The sequence below is a fragment of the Chelonoidis abingdonii genome, chromosome 9, assembly GCF_003597395.2.
Source record: "Chelonoidis abingdonii isolate Lonesome George chromosome 9, CheloAbing_2.0, whole genome shotgun sequence".
Classification (NCBI taxonomy): domain Eukaryota; kingdom Metazoa; phylum Chordata; order Testudines; family Testudinidae; genus Chelonoidis; species Chelonoidis abingdonii.
In genome coordinates, this window is record NC_133777.1 from 27,996,279 (window position 1) to 28,022,524 (window position 26,246).

The 26,246-nt window shown below is 41.1% G+C and overlaps 1 protein-coding gene across 8 annotated transcripts in view; it reads right to left on the minus strand.

Annotated features, from left to right (window-relative positions):
• Window positions 1–26,246, minus strand: part of RBFOX1 (RNA binding fox-1 homolog 1) — a 2,554,959-nt gene that overhangs the window by 985,342 nt on the left and 1,543,371 nt on the right. The window lies entirely within an intron of this gene.

Here is a 26,246-nt window from a genome sequence, read left to right on the forward strand (position 1 = left end):
GTAAAGGGCTTGTGAGACAGCTCTGAAGACAGAGTAGAAGTAAGGGTGGCATGGTATGGGACGGGGGCGGGGGGGGGAGAGAAGAGAGTCATGAGAGCCTGAAATGTTTTCAAAGGAAGTCACAGCAGAACAGTTTGAGAACCCCTTCGCTACAGTATGCCACATTAGCATTACCCGCAAGGATCCTTATATACTACTTGATGGCTGGATGCATAGAGGAGTTAAGCCAAATTTTCAAAATTAGGCAATGAGGTTCAATTTAAAACATCAGATTAAATGTGCTTTATTCTGAGAGCGTAATATTAAGAACCCACATTAAAAATGTTTGCTCCCATCTAGTAGCTGCATTAAGTGTTCACACAAGTTAAATGTAATTGCAGCTAAAACTACAACGTTCTGGCTTATAAGCAGCCATTTTTTAAAGTGAGCTGAAACATTGGCCTCTATTAGGGGCTATTGCATACCCATGCTGTGCTTCCCTATGCTTGAGGTAGACACTCCTTGGCACACACTACTGATACATTCTCAATGGAAACATAATTGCTCCAAAGGAGCTAGCTTAAATACAGAAATCCACATCCACTTGACTTTAGTTAACAAATGTACAAGGTGTTGGTTCTTAAGAGGAATATTTTGGACAGAGCTTGGGAGGAATTGTGGACAGAGAGATGTAGATACAAATATATTTGGTTTTAGTTTTTCTGCAAGTACCAATGATTCAGGAAACTGCAGGTGAATGCACCTGGAAGCTAAATTTAGTTTATAAAAGAAAGTTTAATTCTAAGGCCTCATCAATAGTTTTGTCTGAAGTTTTCCTTGTTCCAGACAAAGGGGCCAACTTCACAGAGGGAAATTAAGATTCTAATGTATGAATGACAGTATGTAGAGGATGGGGGGTTAACTTGTTGGGTACTGAGGAACATTTAGGGAAAGGAAAAATCTTTTATAAACTTCTGCCAGAGACAATTAGGGAAGCCTGAGAGCCAGGAGAGAGCTATAGGTACTAGGGAGCACTCAGATAAAACAAAATATGGTAGAAACATCAGAAATAAACATTATGTATCCAACAGAAGGGAAATACAAACTAACTGCACTGGCACTGGGGAAGGGTCAGACAGTAAAAAGAGTCATGGTGTGGTGTTACACATAACAGACTTCAAAGGCCTCTCTACCTAAATGAGAAGTATAGGACTATAAAAATATACAGCAGTGGGAGATTAGGTTGCTGAAGTCACAGAACAGCATTTTAGGTAAAGGTTTCCAATCAAAAGAAATGTTATGGATGGAGAAAACAATGAAGACTAACCTGTACAGACAGACATTTCAGGCCACAGTTATACAAATATAATAGGTAAGGTGCACTAGTGACCTCTGCCTCTGATGAAATCATAGTACATACAGAAATCAGAGAGATTATATCACTAATATGGTCGAAGTAGCCATGTGGTGGCCACCAAAGCTCCATTACTAGCAAAAGAATACAAAGATGATGAGTTTTTTTTCTCCTTATAAGAAGTTATCTGTTTAAATAAACTTACTGCTGGACAGGTGGAGAATCTCAAGTATTCAAGAAATCAATTAGATTAAAGTAATGAGAACAATCCACAAATGGTGGATTCTTCTTTGTGTACTTTACAGGCTGTATGTTGGTGGTGACTCAATGCAGATGTCCATAGCCTAGTTAGCAGAGTTTTCCTCCCTGCTCAGTGAGTTGACTCACTACGTGTACACTTCACCATACCTCAACACAAGACGTGTTCCATAGCATGCAGCTGGAACAGGCAATCCCTCCTGGCCCCCAAAATAAATGAGCAACAGGCCTTTCCCAGTATCTCATTTCTGGAGCCCCTCAACATACTAATCCACATCTTAGTAGGTCTTATAACACCAAAGGGGGAGGTCCGAAAAGGAGGGAAATGTAATAGACTCCTTAGCCATTATTTTGGGGTGGATTGCCTGTTATAGCTCTTTGTTATGGTCCACTAGTGTCCTGGGTTGAGATTTGGTTGTGTTAAGTACCTACCGTGGTACCATAGGACCTGCTAAAATATGCGGATTAATTGGGAGGAGGAAAAAGACAAGAGACATATCAGCACCAGTCAGTGAAATCTCATATCTGGCGGGGGTTTTGAATGGCAGCACTACATAATCTCCATGTACCACCAGTCCAGTTGAACATGAAATGCTGAGGTTCATAAAGGTTAAAGTGAGCTTGCACATCACTGAAACCATTTGATTCAAAGTTTCTTTCCTAATACCTTTTCAGTTGAAGGCATACAGTGAACTTACTTCAAATGTAATATTTCTCTGGATACACAACTACACTTGGGAAGGAAGTTTTCTTTCCAATCAGATTAATTAAAGAAAAATCTAATAATTTGTGAGTGTTGAAAAAAAAAAATCTTACTATCTTGTACTATTAAAAAGTCTCTGAAGTTAATGATTTCCTACAGTTACAGAAAATCTTAGTAGATGGGGTCTGAACTTCTTTAAATCAACATGGAAGTGATCACTCCTAATAAAAGAAATATGTTTTTAATACTTTGGCAATTATCTTTTTCCTTGAACTGTATTCACATAACCTTTACTACTGCTCTTGAAGTCAGATAATGCACATTCACCCTTTTTACAAGAAAAAAAATTCCAGTTCACATGGCTCAGAACAAATACAACTTTCATGCAGTTGAAACTTGTTCCCTAATCAAAGATATACTTTTAATGAGATTTTTGTCTTTGATGGAAATGTAAGGCTGTAATGAACAGATGGGTCATTACTCTGCTTCTAGGCATGTTATTTAATTTTTATTCGATTTCAGTACCTTGATGTTTTTGATATAATACTCAATTTATTCTGGGGGTTTATAACTGATCTTTCGTGCTTCTTTCAAAATAGATAGTCTCTATAACAATTAACGATTTGTGGACTTCTAAAAAAAATTATGAGTTACATACAAAATAATTTTTATATGGCTATTGTAAGATGGACATATATATGTAGTTCTACATTCCATGTTGTTATAAATCAATTAAAGAGACTGCACTATTGGATACTGGTTTATTTTCATTACAGCAGCTAGCTGAACTCTTGCTGATGAAAATATGGTGGTTTTGCTGCAAATATTCCACTCCCCCAACACCCACCTCCGATTCTGAGGATGACAAAGATACACTAGAAAATGTTTGGTATTTTCAACAGCTAAGTCTGAATAGTTTAAACAATAGGGTAAGTTTGTTTATACATGTCTGACAGAAGCGACGGCAAAAACATATTTCAAGATCACTTCCTTTTGTTCATCCCTTGTCTGTCTCATTTAATCAAATTCTGCATTCATGGAAATTTAAGACTGATAGCACTGGGTAATATTAGGCATGGCCAAGGCCTTCTATTATTCAATTTGACTATAAACCTCTTCAAATCCCTTGATATTCCAATGTTTCTGGCATCCACTTCATGATCTGCATTACCTTTAGTAGTAGTAACAGATGCAAAGTAGCTACGTTTTAACTTCTGATAATTCATCCCTCTGTCCTCCCACATAAGAGCTCATACCCGTTGAATTATAATGAAATACCATTTCTAAGAGTCTTCAGCCTGGTAGTATTCAGCAACCTTTTCAGGAGATGTAAAAGACAACACTGATTAAAAGGGTGATTGAGAATTTTGCATAGCCCTGACTGGTAATAATTTCCACGTACAAAGATTTTTCAAGAGTGCCTTAGCTGCATGGAACATTTCAAACAAAATCCCAAAGCTAACAGTAAACACTTTAAAACAGGTCAGCTTTAATCATATTGTAGATCTCATAAATGATCATGCTTGTGTGTCACTCTGCAGTGTAGGTGTGCTCTAATTTGCAGTTCACATTGGCAGCGTGTGTGTGTGTAAAATTTTCCTCTGGCATCAATGATTAATAAACAAATATAATGTACCAAAGTATTGTGTATCTTCTATGGCAGCAAAAGGTAACCATCACACTGCACTTGTGACATAGAATACAAGCATTTTACAGATGGAAAGAAACAATATGAGGGGGCAAATGACCTGCCCAAGGCCAAAGTAAACCAGTGACAGAACCAGGACCAGATACACATGTGCATTGATTATACTGTTCTTCCCCCACTCCTCCAAGAACATGTGAGGTTTCTTTCTGAGAGACCTGTCATATAACAAGCATTCAGTATGGCACTGTAGCTAGCTGAGTTGTGGAATATTAGAATTATGAGTGTTACATATCATGGACAAATTGAATATACTGTAAAATTGTGATTATTAATCAAAGTGTGTGATTGGGGGATTCACTTTTTTTTTCTTACAAGAAAGCAATATGCATACCTTGTGCCCAGATTGGCCCCCAGGCCTTAACTTTCTAAACTCTTTCACATGCAGAATGAAGCTGTCCACATAATCACAATGCCACAGCAATGTCACATTACTGCTATGCAAAGAAATAGCCATATGTTCCCCATTCATTTTGGGGTCCTGTTCAAAACTGCCTGTTTTTTAAAACCTCTGAATGGCTTGCTCACATCTTCCACCTGGATCACATTGTTTTCTCATCTCCCTTGATCATATTTAACTAGTCTCATTATGAACAGGCGTACTTGTGGCACCTTAGAGACTAACAAATTTATTTGTGGGCTAAAACCCACTTCATCGGCTGCACAGAATGGACCACACAGAAAGGAGATATTTATTCATACAGAGAACATGAAGAGGTGGGAGAAGCCATACTAACTGTAAGAGGCCAATCAATTGAAAAGATGGGAGTAGCCATACCAACTGTAAGACACCCAATCAATTAGGAAGGCCACCAGCTCCTCAAAAGAAAGCAAGAGGATTTAGAATGAAGTAATGCCCTCCCTTATATCCACATTCACCCTCCTGAAGGATGAGAAGTGGACAGGGGCAGGCTTCCTAGACAATTCTCCTTTCAACAGTTAAGGTCTGGGATATCAGAAGGTGTAGGTGGTAGAAGCCAAGTGGGACTAAAAACCTCCATCGAAGGAGGGAGGGAGGGAGAGAGAAAGTATGTGCATGCATGTGCGTGCGTATAAACTGAACAGTTTGTTTACAAAACCAAGGAGGGTTTTCACTAAGTGTACATTTCTTCTGGGAAAGGCCAAAATAAAAACAAGGTTCTAACCTTGTGTGAAATGAACACATCAGAAAATTTTGTCAAACTTGCACAAACCTAACCTGGTGGATTTCATACAGTTCCATCAAGTAAAGAAATAACTGTATCCTCAGTACTCTACTTTGGTTTTAAGTCAGGAAGTGTGTGAACTCTGTATATCACCATCATTTTAATTTTAAATTAATATAGAAGCACTGTCATCCCTAACTTATATTTATCATTTTCTGATAGGACACAATGAAACCTGCTCCTTTTGTAGTAAATCTATTGATACAAGAAAAAAATTCAACATTTCCTCTTGTATTCTTTGAAAATGAATATTGTTTTCTGCAAGAATATAGTCCATAAACTGCACTTGGCAAGAAACAATTTTTTTAAAAAGTTGATAACAGCCAGTGCATGATCACAAAGAGCTGGGATTTTCCCCACCACTGCCAGTTCTTTTGATATTGCATTAAGCCTCCACAAGAATTATTTCAGTGTTCAAGCTGCTGAGATAAATGGCACAATCTCTGGATTTTCTGACCTTGATCAACAAGAAGAAAATTTCAGCGGAACTGTGCAAAACTGCTGAGATGACATAAATCAAATCAGATCAGTACAGCACACAGTTTATATATAAACCATGAAGTCTCTGTATCAACTATCAAACAGGACAATAAAATGTACCAGCTAAAAAGAATAAAAGAAAAATGCATTAACCCTTATGTTACCCTTCACATAAGAGTCACAATAATGTTTCAAAGATGATAAAATAGATTATCCAAATTTTTTGAATACGGGTTCATATTATTAAGTACTGTGACAAAGTTCCTCCTGTACCTTGGTGGATCCTGCACTTATTGGTGGATTTGCTCACCTCAGTGATCTTCCCCTCTTGTGGAACCCACAGTCTGGGTCAGCTCCTCCTGTGTGAGATCAGGAGCTGCGAGGTTTGGGGGGAACCCGGGTCCGCCCTCTACTCCGGGTTCCAGCCCAGGGCCCTGTGGATTGCAGCTGTCTATAGTGCCTCCTGTAACAGCTGCATGACACCTATAACTCCCTGGGCTACTTCCCCATGGCCTCCCCTTTCTTTATCCTCATCACAGGACCTTCCTCCTGATGTCTGATAATGCCTCAAACCTCCAGCAGCACACCCTCTCAGTCTCAGCTGCTTGTGCCTCTTGCTCCCATCTCCTCCCATGCACTCCTTCTCCTCTGGTTCCTCTCTGCTTGACTAGAGTGAGCTCCTTTTTGAACTCAGGTGCCCTGATTAGCCTGCCTTGATTAGCTGCAGGTGTTCTAATCAAAGTAGCTATCTCCACTGCCTTCTAGAAAGATCTTAATTGGCCTCAGGTGCCTTGATTAACCTGGAGCAACTGCCATTTGGTTACCAGGGTCCTAGGGATTTGTTTAGCCTGGGGCTAACATACCTGTTCCTCAGTACATTACTGTAGCCATCTGGCCTTGCCCCGTCACAGTACCTACATTTATATTTAGACACTTACAAAAGAGGACTAATCTTCACAAACAATCAGTTCATTGGAAGCAATGCATGCTTTCCACCCTTAAAGAAAGTGGAGGAAAGGTTATTTAGGTACCTAATTATGTACTTACAAACCTAACATTAGGTAACCAAATTTCAAAATTTGTGGCACAATGCACAGTACTACAGAACAGGAAGGTTTATGTGCAAAAGCAAGAAAAGATAAATCACTGCTACAGGGCAAATCTCAGAGTTGAGAATTACCTGACAGTAGATACCAGTAATACACCAGAGGGAAGACAAACTGCAAATCAGAAAATTAATGGGATTACAGGGTAGGAAAGGGATGCAATGACTGTAAGGGACTTTTGTGCACATGAACAAGATGGTGGGAAGGCAAAGGGACAAGCAGGTACAGGAAAGGCATTTCTCTGAGTCTTTTCATGCCCCAATCCAGTCATGGGCCCCTTGACAAGCATGATGCTACAGAGGCCCTAATTTGGCCCGTTAATCAATAACCAGTGTCCCCTACCAAAGTGTTGAAGTCACCCTACTCTTGCAGGTCTTGGTGTGCCTCCTTTGTCTGGGGAACTGACTGGCAGATAGGGACAATAATAAGAGTTGTTACCTTAGCCAACTTCAGCATTCCTAGGGTCTATGGGTAGGAACACAAGTATTGGTTGTCAGTTGTAGGTGGGGACCTCGAACAGTCATTGCAAACCTGTCATCTTCTCAAATGTGCATGTGTCTGTGTGCACATACAAACACATGTGTATGATGGATTTGGAGTTGCTGGTTATAATTTATGAATACTATATACTCAGTGTCTGTGTACTGTAGAGATATATAATGCATGCATATGTTGGCTTGTCAGAAAACTCCCCAGGAAGACAGACAATAGCCCATATAAGACATACTCAGCTAATACCTGGGACTATTAACTGTGACATGCTTCCATTCCCTTCTCCTACCCCGGTGAGTTTGCCAGACCAGCTTTCTCAAGACTGAATCAACCCTCCATGAAAGGGGGGGAAGTCATATCACAAGACTGAGGGGGAATGAAAGGTTCACTCCCTGAAGGAGAGACATGGGTTTTGAGGAAGCGGAAGGAACCCCCTGAAACTGGGGTATCTAGGAATCTAGATCTATCAGAATCCTCTTGCATAAGATGGAAATACATTTTGTTGTTTTAATCCTTTTCTCTTGTAATGTTTTGTTAAGATTAAACAATAGTTTGTTTTAAGAAGGCTGTTTTGGGTGACTGTATTCACTGCTGATCACAGCTTCCAAAGGAAAGAACTGCAGGCAACTGATTGCTCAGCAGATCTCAGTAGGTTCACAGTATCCACGGTTCTGTAGCCCAGCACCCTGTCTGTGTGTGGAAGAATTGGGAAATTTCTCCTACAGGAGGTAAAAGTTTGCGGTTTAAGACCTGGAGGAGGTCTACAGAATGGATCAAATGTGCAGCCAGGAGCGGCGCCAGGGTTTTTGGCGCCCTAGGCACAGGGCCGGCTCGCCGGTCCCGCGGCTCTGGTGGACCTGCTGCAGGCATGCCTGCGGATGCTCCACTGGAGTCGCGGGACCAGTGGACCATCTGCAGGGACGCCTGCGGGAGGTCCACCGGAGCAGTCTGCCGCCCTTCCAAATCCTGGTGCCCTAGGCGACCACCTAGGTTGCCTAAATCGAAGTGCCAGCCCTGCGTGCAGCTAACCTGAACTATGAAAGCACATAAGACAGAGTGCAACAAAACACTTTATCTTGATACATGTGTGTGAGCCATGTGTCTTTTGCTAATACTATATAAGGAAGGCAAAAACTAAATGGTCAAGTGGATAGTCTATGATTTAATATTGGGAACTGAAATCTTCATAGAGAGTAAACAATTTCTTAAAGTAAAATTATTATGTTGAACAGTGAATTAAATATATATATCCATTTTACAATTAACATTAAAGCACTGACCAGCATTAAACATGCCACACAAAACATTTCAAAGTTCGCATCAGTAGGCCCATGTTCACTGAAGGTATCCATTGTAATAAGTAGCCATGAACAATAGCGGAAGAGCCTGGAGACAAAGTACATCAGATGCTTCTGTTGAAGTAGATAAAAGCAGCTGTAAACTCCCCTGCACAAGAGGATATAGGCCCCTATCATGCAACTTGTTGCACATGGGCTCCATTAAGAGGCCTTAGAGAGGGCCAGCAAACCACTGTCATTAGGCTCCAGGGCTGCCTGGGGGAGGGGGGGGCGCAAGTGAGGCAATTTGTCCCAGGCCCCGGGCCCCACAGGGAACCCCACAAGAATATAGTATTATATAGTATTGCAACTTCTTTTTATGGAAGGTTCCACCAAAATTGCTTTGCCCCAGGCCCCCTGAATCCTCTGGGCAGCCCTGGGCTGAACTGATGAGGATGGGCATATGTCTGCGGAATTACTTGTCATCCAGTCTCTAAGCCAAGCTTCCCCTAAGCAGTAGGGCTCTTAATTGAGATGTGGTGGAAATTCAGTAACTAATCCAAAGCCTATTGAAGTTTATGGTACTTTTCCAACTGACTTCAAGGGAAAGCGGATGCCAATACCGTTTTGATAAGCCCCTTAGAGATCTGAGTTCTCCACACCAGCCTCAATCTGTATTCCTTGCAGGGTCACTCACCATGGTGGGAGTTTACTGTTAGATCATTAACAGGAGAACAACACTGCTATCCTAAAAACATATGAGTCTATATCAAGCAATAAGTTTCAAAATGATTCATTCCCATGTCTCAAGGGGTCGTATGAAAGCATATCTTCTGGGCTCCAATAACCTTGAAAGCCAAATCTCTCTCAGAGGAGCGTATCAATTTTTATTTAAACTAAAAAAAAAAATTAAGAGTTTTTTGAGTACTGAACTCTAATGGACAATTTAGTTAGCACTTTATTAGTGCAAATGCTCTGTGTTTCTACCAGTCAGCCAATGCAGGATTTGGTTATTACTCATCATTAGACACATACAGACCTGGAATAAAGAACACTATCTCCTCTTTAGCATCTAAAGTTCATTGTAAGGGGCAATAAGTGACTGACCTCTACTACAAGGCAAACTATATAGTGGTTGATTTATGCAAATAAGCACATATACGGCTAGATTCTGCTAACAGTGAGTTCTATAAGTAGCCCCATTCATTTCAACAACTGTTATATGTAGGGTAGGATACTATTCTGCATAAGTAAGCATAGCAGAAATTAGCTTTTAGTGAAACAAGAAGGTAAATAACTTTTGCCTTGGCTGTGAAATCACAGTACACTACCTGTACTGGCAAGTAAAGTAGTATATTAGTGGAAAATATCCTAACAACTTAGGACAAAAGTTTACCACATTAAGACAACACTGAAAGAAATTACTGACAGGAATAAAAAGAAAACCAAAAGGTCTGATAAATAAAGGGGGCCAGAAAAGTGATGCCTAAATTCACTAAATGTTACCCCTTAGGGCTTTATGCAAAAATACATAACCTAATAGCTGCTGTCCCAGAAAACCCCTATGGTACTCCTGGAATATTGAGCCCTGGAGGTTGCTCTCTACTGTGATGATTATCCAAATCCCATTTAGACATTATACAGCTGCCTTTGACTGCTCCAGCCCTCTGAAAGATGTCCACTCAGCCTACAGTAATTTTAAACTGGGTAAAGTCCAGTCAATGTGCTGAATTTTATATACATTTTCCAAACATATAAGCCCAAATTTTGAAAGGGTAAATATGAAATACAAGTGGAAGCTTCAAATCATGGCTCAGCTCTTTTGAAAATCTGGCCAATTATTTAGGTGCCTGTCAGCAAAGTCTTAAAATTCCAACAGTCCAACTGGGTAAATTCCAAAAATACTTCATCAAATTCTACAGAATGACACTGAGTTCCTGTTAAAGGAGAGACACTATTTCTGCATGAAATATGGAAACCATAAAGCTCCAGGTCTGTAAAACAACAATTCCCAGCAACCCAGTGTTAAAGTTAAATACCCCTCTACCCTGATATAACGTGACCTGATATAACATGAATTTGGATATAACACAGTAAAACAGTGCTTGAGGGAGTGCAGAGGGGCTGCACACTCCAGTGGATTAAAGCAAGTTTGAAATAACGTGATTTCACCTTTAACAGGGTAAGATTTTTTGGCTCCTGAGGATAGCGTTACATTGGGGTGGAGGTGTAGATGGTGCAGTAAATATTTTTAGTAATACTTAATGCAAAACTACTCTAGTTTTAATTTCAACTTTCAGCTTCTGTATTATTTGAGGAAAAATAAATTCAAATTCAACAACTAATAAAGAATTGCAGTTGGAATTAGAGGAGCTGCAGGTAATGCTCTATTGAAAACCAGTGCCAGTCCAAAAAAAAAAAAAAAAAGCATGTAGTAGGAACCATTTATCTATAAAAATAGCTCTGTCAGCTCAGATCATGATTACTTTATCACACTGAAAGGTAAAAGTTTTCAGAGCTTCAGTGATAGTATGACAGCATGAGACTGGACACATCCTTGTATTCACAGTCATGTAATCACACCTACAGGTTTGAAACAGGTACATTCTGAACATACTTCCTATAAATTGTTTTGAGCTTCTGTTAGGCTTTTGAAATAGGTGGCGATAGCACCAACTGGTTCAACAAAGTTGTGTGTGCAAATTTTAGGCAGTTTGCATAAAATGTAATGGTCTCTTATTGCAAATGAATAGGTGACATCTGCAGGCTCACATTCAATATGGCTGTAATCTTGGTGAGCAAAACTTAGCTTTTTATTGCCTATATGAGGATTCAAGTAGAAAATGTGAGGGAATTAACTTTCCTATGGAAGGCCCCTGCTAATGGATATCACTGAGGTCCCCATCATCTCTACCTGATAGCCATTTCAATATTCCACTTGATACAGAACTTCTCCCCCACTCAAAATGAAGAATCTTTCCCCACCCCTCATAGGCAAACAGTATTCTCCTGTTTATCCAAAACTCCACATTATCTGAATCCCTCCCTAATTCCCGAGCATGAGCTACATATTGCAGAGGACATGTAGCTCATGCTGGGGGAGAAGGAAGGGATCTGGGTAATGTGGAGATTTACATAAGAGAATAGAGACCCCTGTCCAGGACAGGGAAGCCACACTGTTGCTGAATGGTTCCCGTGGCTGTGCAAGTACCTCTCTGCAGCCCTGCTGTCATAGGAGTTAATGACTGGCGACACCTGATCCCTGCAGTATGTGGCACAAAAGCACATTTTGAGATAGAACTATTTATAATCAGGGTCATCTCACCCTGTATTAGGGTTGCCAGGCATCCGGTTTTTGACTGGAAAAGGGACAGCACTGCTTACCGGGCCATTAAAAGTCTGATTCGCCCCCGACAGCAGCCAGCATCTCCCTCTGGCTCATAGGCATAAGGGTGCATGGGGGCTCCGCATATTGCCCCCGCCCCAAGTGCCGGCTCCACAGCTCCCATTGGCCGAGAAATGTGGCCAAGGAGAGCTGTGGGGGCAGTGCCTGCAGGCAGGAGCAGTGCACAGAGCCACCTGGCCCCTCCATCTAGGAGCCGGAAGGACATATTGCTGCTTTCCAGGAGCCGCCTGAGCGAAGCACCTCCTGAAGCCTGCACCCCATACCGCTACCCATGCACCAACCCCCTGCCCCGAGCCCCCACCCATACCCTGAACCCCTCATTTATGGCCCCACACCAGAGGGAGGGGGATGGAGTGAAAGGAGGTGGGGCCTCAGAGAAGTGGCAGGGCAAGAGTGGGACAATGGTGTTCTGGTTTTCTGCAAATAGAAAGTTGGCAACCCTACCTACCCTGTAAGTTTGCATCTGCCTATGGAGTATGCATATAGGATGTCAGGTTATTAATGGTAACACGTTTAAACTAATATAGGTAACGGAATTGTAATGACAAATCTTAGAAAGCTATGGATACAATCAATTTTTATATAATTCACACAGTATATGTATTAAGGGCTTGGGAAAGGTTATTATTGGAAACATTATTTTCAAGAGTACTATGCTTAGCAATGTGCAAGACAGTAACAGCTGAATTGCTAAGCCCCATTGCTGTAATTTGTTCCTCAGTCCCAAATCCAGCGCTTACAAAGAAGTCATAGAACACTTTCCAGTTTATAGCAGGTTGATTTAACATGCCCACAAAGATTTCTGTATAATTTTAAAAGCTGACTCCCCTCTGTATTTTTAGTTTCACAATTGCTGAAAAGTTACTTGGCTAGATATAGTCAGAGTAAATTTGAATCTGTTTATAGACTTAGACTAATTATTTTTCAGCATATTTTGACAGATATCTCCCATCAAATGACCCTTCAGCCATGAACTCTCACTCAGCCTTCATAATACTCCACTTGATTGAATTGTATACTACAAATTAATTTTTAATTCCCCTTTTAAGAGCTTGGTGGGCTTACAGAAAAATGAGTTAAAATAATATTGAGGTAAAATATAAATTAAAAGATTTGATGGAGTTATACCATCAATTAACTTGGACTAATGAATTCTGTTGAAAACTTTCTAAAAACTGTATTTGTAATAAGGTACTTATTCTTCTGAAGGAAAGAATCATAGAACTGGAAGGGACCTCAAGTCGTCATCTAGTCCAGTCCCCTGCACTCAAGGCAGAACTAAGTATTATCTAGACCATCACTGAGAGGTTGGTGTCCAACCTGCTCTTAAAAATCCCCAATGATGGAGATTCCACCACCTCCCTAGGCAATTTATTCCAGTGCTTAACCACTCTGATGGTTAGGAAGTTTTCCCTAATGTCCAACCTAAATCGCCCTTGCTGCCATTTAAGCCTATTAAATGTGCCCTAGGTGGACATTATGCCTTAACAGGCTGATAAAGTCAGAAAAGGATCCTGCAGGAACAGCTAGTAGTTAAAAGGCCTATTGTACTGTGATTCCAGATATCGAGGGTGATAAAATAGCAGAGGATTTCATGGCAAGCTTTCCGTCAGCTTGACTTTAGCTTTGCCTGCATGTGCCATGTTAACTTCTGGGCATTTCATGCTGATTCTTTGTTTTGTTAATACTTAGCCCATGTCGGAGCAGCCTATAGCAATGAGCACTGCTTCCACTGGCCTTCTTCCCACATCAGGCATGGCACACACATTGCACGCATACCACTTGTTCATGTGTGTGAACGTTCATACATCAATGTGTGCACATTATGCTCACATGCATGCACATATAATGTGCTAGAGAGGGCGTTTAGTAAAAGCATGTTTTCAGGGACCTCTGAGGGAGGAAGCCAGGGCCCCAAGCGCAGGACAGCTGCATGGATGACAGGAGACAAGGGGCCAGCAGAGACGAAGGGGATGCTTGCTGAGTATAGGCTGCATGCCACTCCTGCCTGGCAGCTAGTTGGTCCTGGGACCTGGTGAGAGTCAGGCTGAGCATCTCTGGAGCCTGCCTGGGCGTATGCAAGAAGCTTAGGAGCAGATCCAGTGCACAGAACGTGAGTGGAGCCCCCGGCAATGCCTCCCCCATCCCTCAGAATAATGTACTGGAGTGGGGGGCGGATTGAGGTTTGGGGCTGATTTGTCAGGTGTAATTGAGCAATCATGAAAATTAGGCTGTTCCACTCCCAGCAGAGCTGGACTGGGCCCTGCATAGGCTGGGTATGCGGTAGTGCTGTCTGTGCACGTTATTTGTTGATCGTTGTGCCACAGCTTTCTCTGGACTAAGCTAACATCTGTCCCTGCCTGCGCTGCTCTGCTCCTCCCCATCCTTGCTGTGTCTCCATTCTGCTCTTCCTCTTGTCTTTGCTTGGTTTCTCGTTTCCTCCCTCTCCCTCCACTCGTATAGCTCTTCCTCCATTCTTTCCTGCCACATCCACGTCCCGCTGCCAGCATCTCCCTGGCTGCGAACCTTTGCTTCGGCCTACTGCCCTTCCCCTCCCGTCCACAGCCTTTCCATGTGCCCCCTTTTCCCTCAGTCAGCACCTGGATCAGTGGCTTTCATGTGTGTGTATGGATTGTGATGTATGTGTTCCAGTGTGCATGATGTCATGGCATGTGTGTGTTAATGTGCATCTACAGTGTGAGTGGCATGCAGTGCACGCGTTATGTGTGTGTGTGATTGCGTGGTAAGTGCTGTGGGTGTGTTGTGGTTGTGTGTGGTGTTAGAGCAGGCATTTGCACACCTGCCGCATCCTCCAAAACAAACAAAGTAGACATTTGCTTGAATATAATTTTGTAAATGTAAATAATTTGCATATATATGAATAACTTACATGATATTATACTAATGCAGGGAGCTCCATCCCAGCAGACAGGGTGACAGCTCTGGAAGCGGACGCCGAGATGCCCATAATGTCCCAACAAGGAATGGAGCGATTTCTGCTGGGCCAGGCCCGACCAGCAGGGCCTGCAGCACCAGGGAGGTGGAATGCCTTAGTGTCAGGACGCTGTGAGTTGGTGCTGTCCTTACTTAGTGTGACCAAATGTCCGCATTTTTAAAGCTGTCCGTTTTGGGGACGTATTTCTCATCCGGGCCATTAAAAAGTCTGAATTCGCCCCGGCGAACAGCAGCCAGCATCTCCCCTGGCCTCATTAGCATAAATGGTGCATACGTTGGCCCTCGAGCATATCCCCCCCCCACATCATGCGGTCTTCTTACCAGCTCCCACTTGGCCGAGAAATAGTGCTCGAAGAGAGCTCTGGGGGCGTGCCTGAGTGAGGGCTAGCACTACGCAGTCGCTTACAGAGCATTCAACCGTGTGCCCCTGCCACTGTAGGAGCCGGGGAGTGTGTGTTATTGGCTGTGTAGAAGACATACAGAACAGCTGAACATCATCAAGTTGCATCCGCCTGCCTTGCTCTGCCTCCAAGACAATTCATTTGCTATGCTCTTCCACGAGCCGACTGCCTTGTTTTCCAGCCTGGTGGCAGCACTATGCTCTTCTGTTATCTTTCAGAGCATTTGGCTGGGCTCAGGCTGCCTTAGTTTTTTCATTACTGCAGTCTTTCGAACTTACCTGAGAGCTATGAGCTCTGTGGCTGCCCTTGCACCTACGTTAATTTATAGCTGTGACGTTATTGATCTACGCACCTGCAAGGGGGAGCATGCCTCCTAACCCCTCCAGCAGGGTGAAACTTGCAACAGTCTCTAACGTCATTCCCCCTTGCCACTTGCACCTCCCTCCTGCTCTTGCTTTGAATGGCCCTCCTGGGCGTCTTTAAATCCACCTCGCCAAACTACCCTCTTTCCGAAGCAGAACAGGAATGCTGTCCGCAGAAGCATGGCTGCAGGGCTGGCAGCCTCGGTGGGCTGCTGGTTCGAAAGACTTCGCCATTGGGAACACCAGACAGTACAGGGTAAATGCCAGGATGGAAGTGACTGCGTCTTCTCACCTTCCCCGAGGCACCCTGCACATGGTTGGACTCGAGCGAAATCACACATGCTCTGAAGCCTGCAACCCCCATACCGCTCCCATGCAACCAACCCCCTGCCGCCGAGGCCCCCACCCCATCCCGTGCACCCCTCATTTAGTGGCCCCACCCGAGGAGAGGGATGGAGTAAAGAGCTGGGGCCTCAGAGAGAGTGGGCAGGCAAAGAGTGGGCAACATGGTGTTCATGGTTTTTCTGCAAATAGAAATTGGCAACCCTACCTACCCTGTAAGTTTGCATCTGCCTATGGAGTATGCATATAGGATGTCAGGTTATTAATGGTAACACGTTTAAACTAATATAGGTAACGGAATTGTAATGACAAATCTTAGAAAGCTATGGATACAATCAATTTTTATATAATTCACACAGTATATGTATTAAGGGCTTGGGAAAGGTTATTATTGGAAACATTATTTTCAAGAGTACTATGCTTAGCAATGTGCAAGACAGTAACAGCTGAATTGCTAAGCCCCATTGCTGTAATTTGTTCCTCAGTCCCAAATCCAGCGCTTACAAAGAAGTCATAGAACACTTTCCAGTTTATAGCAGGTTGATTTAACATGCCCACAAAGATTTCTGTATAATTTTAAAAGCTGACTCCCCTCTGTATTTTTAGTTTCACAATTGCTGAAAAGTTACTTGGCTAGATATAGTCAGAGTAAATTTGAATCTGTTTATAGACTTAGACTAATTATTTTTCAGCATATTTTGACAGATATCTCCCATCAAATGACCCTTCAGCCATGAACTCTCACTCAGCCTTCATAATACTCCACTTGATTGAATTGTATACTACAAATTAATTTTTAATTCCCCTTTTAAGAGCTTGGTGGGCTTACAGAAAAATGAGTTAAAATAATATTGAGGTAAAATATAAATTAAAAGATTTGATGGAGTTATACCATCAATTAACTTGGACTAATGAATTCTGTTGAAAACTTTCTAAAAACTGTATTTGTAATAAGGTACTTATTCTTCTGAAGGAAAGAATCATAGAACTGGAAGGGACCTCAAGTCGTCATCTAGTCCAGTCCCCTGCACTCAAGGCAGAACTAAGTATTATCTAGACCATCACTGAGAGGTTGGTGTCCAACCTGCTCTTAAAAATCCCCAATGATGGAGATTCCACCACCTCCCTAGGCAATTTATTCCAGTGCTTAACCACTCTGATGGTTAGGAAGTTTTCCCTAATGTCCAACCTAAATCGCCCTTGCTGCAATTTAAGCCCATTGCTTCTTGTCCTATTCTCAGAGGTTAAGAACAACAATTTTTCTTCCTCCTCCTTGTAACAATACATTTGAAAACTGTCCTGTCCCCTCTCAGTTTTCTCTTTTCCAGACTAAATAAACCCTTTTTAATATCTTCCCTCATAGGTCATGTATTCTAGGCCTTTAATCATTTTTGTTTCTCTTCTCTGGACTCTCTCCAATTTGTCCACAACTTTCCTGAAATGCGGCACCCAGAACTGGACACAATACTCCTGTTGAGGACTAATCAGTGTGGCGTAGAGTGGAAGAATTACTTCTTGTGCCTTGCTTACAATACACCTGCTAATTCAAAAAAACCGCAAACATCATTCTGGGATGTAACAGTGATATAATGTTGACTCAAATTTAGCTTGCGATCCACTATGACCCCCAGATCCCTTTCCGCAGTACTCCCTCTAGGCTGTCATTTCCCATTTTGTATGTGTGCCTTACTAAATGGAGTACTTTGCATTTGTCCTTATTGAATTTCATCCTATTTACTTCAGACCATTTCTCCAGTTTGTCCAGACCATTTTCAATTTTAATCCTATCCTCCAAAGCACTTGTAACCCCTCCCAGCTTGGTTTTGTCCGCAAACTTTATAGAAAGTGTACTCTGTATGCCATTATCTAAATTATTGATGAAGATATTGAACAGAACCGGACCCAGAACTGATCCCTGCAGGACCCCCACTCATTATGCCCTTCCAGCATGACTGAGAACCACTGATAAATACTCCATGGGAACGATTTCCCAACCAGTTATGCACCCACCTTATAATAGCTCCATCTAGATTGAATTTCCCTAGTTTGTTTATAAGAAGGTCATGCAAGACAGCATTAAAAGCCTTACTAAAGTCAAGATATACCACATCTACTGCTTCCCCCCATCCACAAGACTTGTTACCCTGTCAAAGAAAGCTATCAGGTTGGTTTGACATGATTTGTTCTTGACAAATTCATGCTGACTGTTACTTATCACTTTATTATATTCTACATGTTTGCAAATTGATTGCTTAATTATTTGCTCCATTATCTTTCCAGGTACAGAAATAAAGCTGACTGGTCTGTAATTCCCCAGGTTATCCTTATTTCCCTTTTTATAGACTGGTACTATAATTTGCCCTTTTCCAGTCTTTTGGAATGTCTCCCACCTTCCATGTGATGTTTAATATTAATAAACCCTAATAATACAAAATTCTGCTTGTGATGTGTTCATTTACATTTTCAGGGAATATTACCAGGTAATTTTCATAGTTCTTAACCATTTAATTTCACGACAGGGAGCAAATACAAAAAACCGAAAACACTATAGAAAAACAAAGCAGGCAAATAAAACTTTACATAATGCAACTATCCTCAAACAATCCAGAATTTAACAGAAGGGTATTGGCATCCCAGTATCTAAATGATCAAAAACTGCTTTTGAACAAACAGAATATCAACTGAAAGGCAAGAGTGCAAGTCATATTAAATGACCAAAATTGTATTATTCTTCAAATTTTCAAAAGAAACAGTGTTATTATTTTTGATAAAACAGACCATAGAAAGTACATGATTCAATTTAGATATGGCATCAAATCAGATTTGAAAGTAAACATATTATAAATACCATTAACAAAAATATTAGCTGAGTACCTAAGATACCTAAAATCCACAGTCAAGTACCAAAAGAGGAGACTTGCATTTCAAAGGTACTGAGGACTCAGAATTTCCACTTACATCAATGAAATTATTGAAGTATGAACGTTTTGCCTAAGCAAAACACCACTGAATCATCAGTCCGTAATCAAACATGTAAAATGTAACTATTGTATGTTGTCTATTTAATATACACTGAAAACAAAGGACAAAGGGCAAGGATGACCATGTCAGGTTGTTGATTCACAACCACTGTATAATAGTTGTAGTAGTAAATTTACTATAACAGAAGGTACAATGACAGGTGTGAATTTGAACTAGGTATTATTTACATTACCCCCCACTTGGGGGTGGGGGAAAGAGAAAAATAGCCTCTGACCCTGCCAGCAGGTAGGGGATCTTGGGGGACAACTACTGCACTGGTGGGGTGCAAAATAAACTTTATTAAGAAAATGCAAAAACAGGGAAAATTCAATAAAAAGAGGGCTTAGGTTGTTCAAGAGACAATTGGAGGTTTGCTCTAGTTATAGTATAGGGTCATAGTGGTACATACATGAACCAATTAACACTGAAGTATATAATTGAACAGTAGCAACCAATTTCTGAAAGATGGTCACAAGCAGCATATAAGCACTAACATTTATGGTAAAATGGTTACAGTAGTTAAATGAAAATGGGGGTGTGTAAGAGAAAAAAAGAACCAATGGTTTGTGCTAACTTCAGTACTACAATGAGTTTCGGGCACGGGAAGAGACATTAAACCACAATTATACAAACACAGCAAATCTATCTATATCTAACTTAACAAGACTACACAACATAGCAAGTAACAAACACTAAATGCAACAATTTTTAAACCTAACTACAGAGCACAATACAAACCAATTTTCCAAACACATAACTAACCACAGCATGCAAAATGAATTACAACTTATCATAGACTAAGAACCGATTCTAACATCGTACTTAGCATCGGGGGAAGGGAGCTGAAGCTGGCAACCCAGATAACAGTCCATGGAGCACAGCCCAACAGGCGCACAGGCTAATTTTAGCAAGCAAAGAGCTCGGACAGAAATAGATATAATACAAGACCAGATTTGCTGGGTTGTCTCACGGAACAACTAGCAGCCTAACAGGGGCATCTCAAGAGAGATCCCCCCCAAACCCAGTCCCCAGGACATCAACAAACAGAACAAACAGCCAATAACATTGAGGATGGAGAAGACCTCAATTCGCTATTCATAGAGATCTCCAGCACAAATCGTCAGTGAGGGTTAACAACAGGTACGCCAAAAACAACGAATCGGGAGAGAGGTCCCCCCAAAGACCCTATCTGATCAACATCAAAGCAATCCTTCATCCGGGTCTGACAAAATGTCTGGGTTGTAAGCAAACTAGGCAGTTTCCCCAGTATTTGATGCTACTCTTAATACGGGAGGAGGAGCAGGGAAAACCTGCAGGTGAGCCAGAGACATGCCTGGAGAGAGTCTTGCAGTATGATTCAATAAGCACATGAGCTTGATTCATGCCCAGATTTTAAACACAATATGGTTTGCCAGTTGTGACATTGCTACCTACACCAAGCCCAGTTTAACAAGTAAGTGCAGACTAACCCTTGAACAGGCAGTGGTCATTACAGCACAGTGCCATCTTTGAGAAGGGCAAGCTTGGTACAACTTAGGGCCTCCCTTTGAAGGCAGTGCCCTGGTACAATTAACAGCCAGGAGGGCACACAGGGGAGAAAAGATGATCTGGGACAGCTGTAGAAACACAAATGCATAGGGGGGATCATGTACATGAAGCCTCAGTTTGTTTAAAAGGTTCTCTTGTTATTCCCCACTTTGCACAGGATAAAAGAAATAGAATAGCTGTCCTAAGATAGAAGTAAACGTTCTTCAAGACTTAAATATATTTAGAACAAGGTAACGAGCTGTGAAATTTAGGAGGAAAAAAAATAAAAAGGTAGAGAAATGATCATCACATTAAAGCTCTGAAGGTCTTTATGAACAAATGACCAAGTCAGTCTTACACAAGGAGGGACAACAATAAGATGGAGAGCCACATACAAGTGTGCAATATTAGGGTATTAAAACCTTTTATTCTCATTCTTAACTACAGGTTTCTACGCATAACAAAAATAGTAGTGCTTTGAGCATCACGGTGGTAGATCATGCAGTCAAACACATTTGAACTTCATGGAGGCAGTTATGTTTGCCACTCTTCATTCCTTCACTTCAATTCCACTTTATAAATTAAAGATTGCTAGATGCAGTAATTTAAGGCATAAGAGGAATATACACAGGAGCAATTGTCATCACTTGAATTGTGAAATTCCATAATTACAGTCTATATACCAGGAAACAATAAGCAATTCTATTCCGATGATTTTGTATTTCCTCATGCTAGAACTGTCAGGTTTGTTGTTTTGCTGCTTAAAGTTAGGCTTAAAATTGTGGTGTGAGTTTGAGTTCTCTAATGATAGACATAAATCACTTTTTCATAAAAGCAAGTAAATTGGGGACAATTTAGACGTATTACACTAGTTAATAGCAATGAGTGAACATCAAGAAATTTGACGTTTGGGTCCAATTCGCATAAGCATCCAAAAGCTTACCTCAAGTTTATCAAAACCTCAGGATTTAGTAAAGTTGTGTTGAGAATCTCGTTTTAAGAGCCTTTGAAATATTTTAAGCAGTTCTTCTCTCAACAAAAAATGCTACAAAAAGAGCCTCTCATGGTATTTTGTATCAGGCTGGAGCTTATAAGTCATATAACTCGAGTCTCTCATTGAAGTTAATTAGAGGTTCTACTGGGAATGTGTCCATTCACATTTCATTGGGAGTTGGGCTGGGTTCTGAACCACAAACATATGATTACATGAGGTAGGTAGTTATTAATATTCCAATATGAGAAAAAAGTAACTTCAGATTTAGTTCATGTGTTTTTAGGATGCAACATTACTTTGAAAAATCTGAACTTATTTCCAATTTACTGAATATAAATAATTAGTCAAAATGTTATTCATTTTAGCCACTCTCTCCCCTTCTATTTTCACTGAAATATATAGCAAAGAAATAAATAAAACACACAATTGTGAGGACTGTGTCTAGTGGTGAGAGAAGACACTAAGTTAGGAGCTCTGTGTTTTGTTCTCAGAGATACCTATGATTCACACCGTGACACCTTGGATGTGTGACCTTTCCATGCTTCTATTCCCCCACGTGTAACTTGATTAATATTATAATTGCATTCCTGGTGTTTATGTTTGATGTTTGTAAAGTGCTTTGAGATCCTCTGACAAGAGGCATTAAAAAGTACAAAATATTGTCATCAATAGGCAGAGAAAGCCATTACTACACATACCATATTCCTCAAGAAGATAATTATGTCACTATGGGGAAATTTTCTAACTAACTGACCTATCACGTTATTGGCCTAATGCACACCATAAAGCCTATTACTCTCATAAACCCTCAGCACTCTGAGCATGAAAGTGCTGAATTTCTGTGTCAAGAGGCATCTCAAAAGTAGTCTCTCTGTGAACTACTTTCCTGCTGGAGGATAGAAAATGAAGTGAAATTTCTTGAGTGACCTTGAACCACTGAGCTAATAACACTTAGCTGCTAGTTAATGGTCAGCATTATGGTGCCTCCAGGGAACACTGTAGAGAATGTCATTGCAGATTCCAGCAATGGTGAGTCTATAAAAAAAGGAAGTGGTCTGAATCAAACAAAAATGTAGAAACTAAACCAGGGAACAAAATGTATTTGTCAGACTGAAAATGGAAGGGAATGGAATGCAACTATCTGGCACAGAACATCTTTTAAACATAGATTCTACTCAGATGTAGGTCTAATTTTGTTTTAATTCCAAAATACCATCAAGAAAAAGATTGCAGTTACAATTCTGGGTCACTTTCAACCAGTGCTTAATTTATAATGAAAGAGGTGCTGGGGCTCAAGCAATTTTCTTATTTTCATAACTGACATGGCAAGCCCAGAGTTGCCAGGGCTATGAGGTGCTGAGGCTCAACCCTGGCACAAATTATGCACTGACTTCAAACTCATGTGTGATGGAACTGAAAGGTGACATCTTGATAAAATAGCATGGCACCACAGATTACCCAAAATATAATTTTAGAATGAACAGCTACTTTGTGCCAATCAACTGCTATATGTCTTTGACTCCAGTGATAGAGTAGGAAAGGAGAAGAGAAAATATCTTAGGGCATGTCCATACCAAAGCTAGGAGGGTGCTTTCCACCTCAGGAAGACAAACACTTTAGCTTTGCTTAAGGTAACGTGCATGTTAAAAGTAGTTGTGTGGTCACAGTGTCATGGGCGGTGGCTTGAGATTAGCCACCCAAATACGATCCTGCCTGATCCCCAGGATCAGCTGGCTAGCCCAAGCTGTCATCTGTGTCACCACAGCCACACTGCTGCTTGATGTGCTAGCTTCAAGCAAGTGTCTACCTGCCTATCCATGCTATAATCACACCTTCACTTCACAGTGTAGACATACCCTTATTCTCAATCTCCTTTAGTATTCTTGTTCAACATGGGGCCCACAACATTCTCTCTGCTTTCCTGCACTTGAAGCTAAAATACAGATATTTTAAACTTCTAGTAATATTGTAAGTAAGTGGTTGCACGTGGACCATTTCTGAAAGAGGATATAATACTGTTGACTGGATTCTCAGCTAACATTAATGGGTGAAATACCAATGAAGGCAGACTTCATCAGAAGTTGTCAAGGTTTTTTCACCACTTTGAACTTTAGGGTTCAAGAAGTGGGGACCTACATGATCACTTTTAAGCTTAATTACTAGCTTAAATCTGGTACCCTGCCACCAGCCAGAAGTCTGTGTCTGGCACACCTTCTGTTCCCCAAAAACCTTCCCTGGGGAACACAAGACCCAAACCCCTTGGGTCTTAAAACAAGAAGAAATTATCCATCCCCCTCTTCTTTCCCCCAGACTCTCCCCACCCTGAGTTGCCTTGAGAGGCTACACAGATCCAAACTCCTTGGATCTTAAAACAAAGAGGAATTAACCATCCCTCCTTCCTTTTCCCCCCACCAATCCCTGGTGAGTTTAGACTCAATCCCTTGGATTCTAAAACAAGGAAAAATCAATCACGTTCTTAAAAAGAAAGCTTTTAATTAAAGAAAGAAAAAGTTAAAATAGCTCTTAAAATCAGATGGAAATCTTACAGGTACCAATTACATTAGACTAGATGACATCCTCCCCCCCACCCGCCATGAGATTCAAAGATGCGCAAACAGAGGTAAAAGCCCTTCCAGCAAAAGATACTTTACAATTAGAACAACATAGACTAATCACCTTTCCTGGTATATTACTATTTTGAAACGTAGGACTGATTCAGAAGATTTGGAGAGATTTCCCTCTCATCCAGAGCGAACAACAGAACAAAACACAAAGCACAAACAAAGACTTCCCTCCACCAAGATTTGAAAGTATCTTGTCTCCCTATTGGTCCTCTGGTCAGGGGTCAGCCAGGTTTACTGAGCTTCTTAACCATTTACAGATAAAAGAGACATTAACCCTTAACCATCTGTTTATGACAGAAGTCATGCCAGCTATATAGCTGTCTCTGTATCTCCAATGTTCTGATCAAGAATTGTGGGTAGATACTATGTTCCTGTGCCTTTGCCCTAGGACAAAATTTGGTTATATCAACTGGAGGGGAATTTAAATTTTTTTGGAAAGATCACGATTCTGACTTGAAAGAAATTTAAGTCCTGAGACATATGGATATTTCATATTACCTAACATTTGATAATAAACATGTGATGTCATAACAGGATAACATACGTGGCAATACACAAATTAGTGAAGTTCTTCACATTTGCTATGGCAATCAGAGGAGAAGTTAGGGAATTTAGTCTCACCAGGAATATGGCAAGTGGGATGTCACTACCACCTCCACAAGGCTCACAATATTTAATCAGTATGTTATGTCCAGGGTTTCATCCCCTTTCCCCTAACCCGTCTATTTGCTAATTCCTTTGATTATATATTCAGACTTTTATAATTATTTGTTTTGCCTCCAGCACACTGTGGTAGCCAATGGAAAACAGGTTCCGTAGAGAACAAAGTGCAGTAATCTCTGCAAAGAGGAAGACACACAGTATGGCTAGCTCCAAGGGCTCAAAAAGCATGAGTCAGAAAACATCTTCAATTTGGCTTAAAATAATGAGATTTTTACAAAAATGTATTTTGGATTCTTATTATTTGGCTTCTGATGTTTAAGCCTTGAGGAGTTATGGTTCCAAACGTCTCTCTGCAACTATGAAGTTAGATATCTTTCTTTCAATCAGAGCTGAGATTCTTTCATAGATACATGAGTCAAGGAGAAGGGCTTTCAGAAAAGCACCAAATATTGTTAGATTTGGGATAAAACTGAGAGAGAGCAGGCAACGGTGGAGAAAAGAGTCTCATACAATAAGCACAAAGAAGATTGATCTAAATTGCTGGGAATACACAGACCTGTAGCTCTCTGCTTTGCACAGTGAGGAATTTACTATATAGATTATGCCTGAATCATGTTCCAGATTAAGCAGGTCTGAGATGGAATAATTTCATGCCACTAATCATTCAAAACCCCGAGTTTTTTGTTGCAGAGAAATCACACTGAATCATATATAAAAGATTCAGTGCAGGGAAGAAGAGAAAGATCTACATCACAAAGTAGTTTAAGTGTTGATGGCTAATTAAATGTACTTCTCCCCACCCCATTTATCGGCTGAGAGCCTGAAGGCTCAGACTAATCTCACACTTGAGAACTGCTCCCATCAACTTCAGAAGTTAGAAAACAGAAGTAACTTCAGTATGTGGGAACAGGAAGGTTGACGATCACTTCATTCAAAAGTCTCCACCTCTGAGCCAAAAATAAAACAGATGGATGGACCAGCCAACTTATCAGCTGTAATTACTGACCTAAAGAAACGCCTTTAAAACATGATTTTATTGTGTGCCTTCCGATATTGCTTAAAGGCCCCAACTGCATCTGGGACCCCATTGTGCCAAGGACAAAACAGGAGAGGGCTTGTGCCCCAAAGAATTTCTAGTCTAAATAGACAAGAGACTAACAGTTACAGACAAATGACAAACACATCATTTGTGAGACGCACACGCGGTACATTTCTTCACATAACCCCCTCACCCTCCTCTATGAAGAGCTGCGATAGACAACTTCTTGCACTGTCCTTCTTCACCTTCACTGACCTTCCATTGGACCATACACCCTATGAAAACACATCTTAATTCGGGGGGGGAGGAGGTGGGGAGACAGGGTCGCCTGCAAAGAAGTCTGTTAAGGCGTA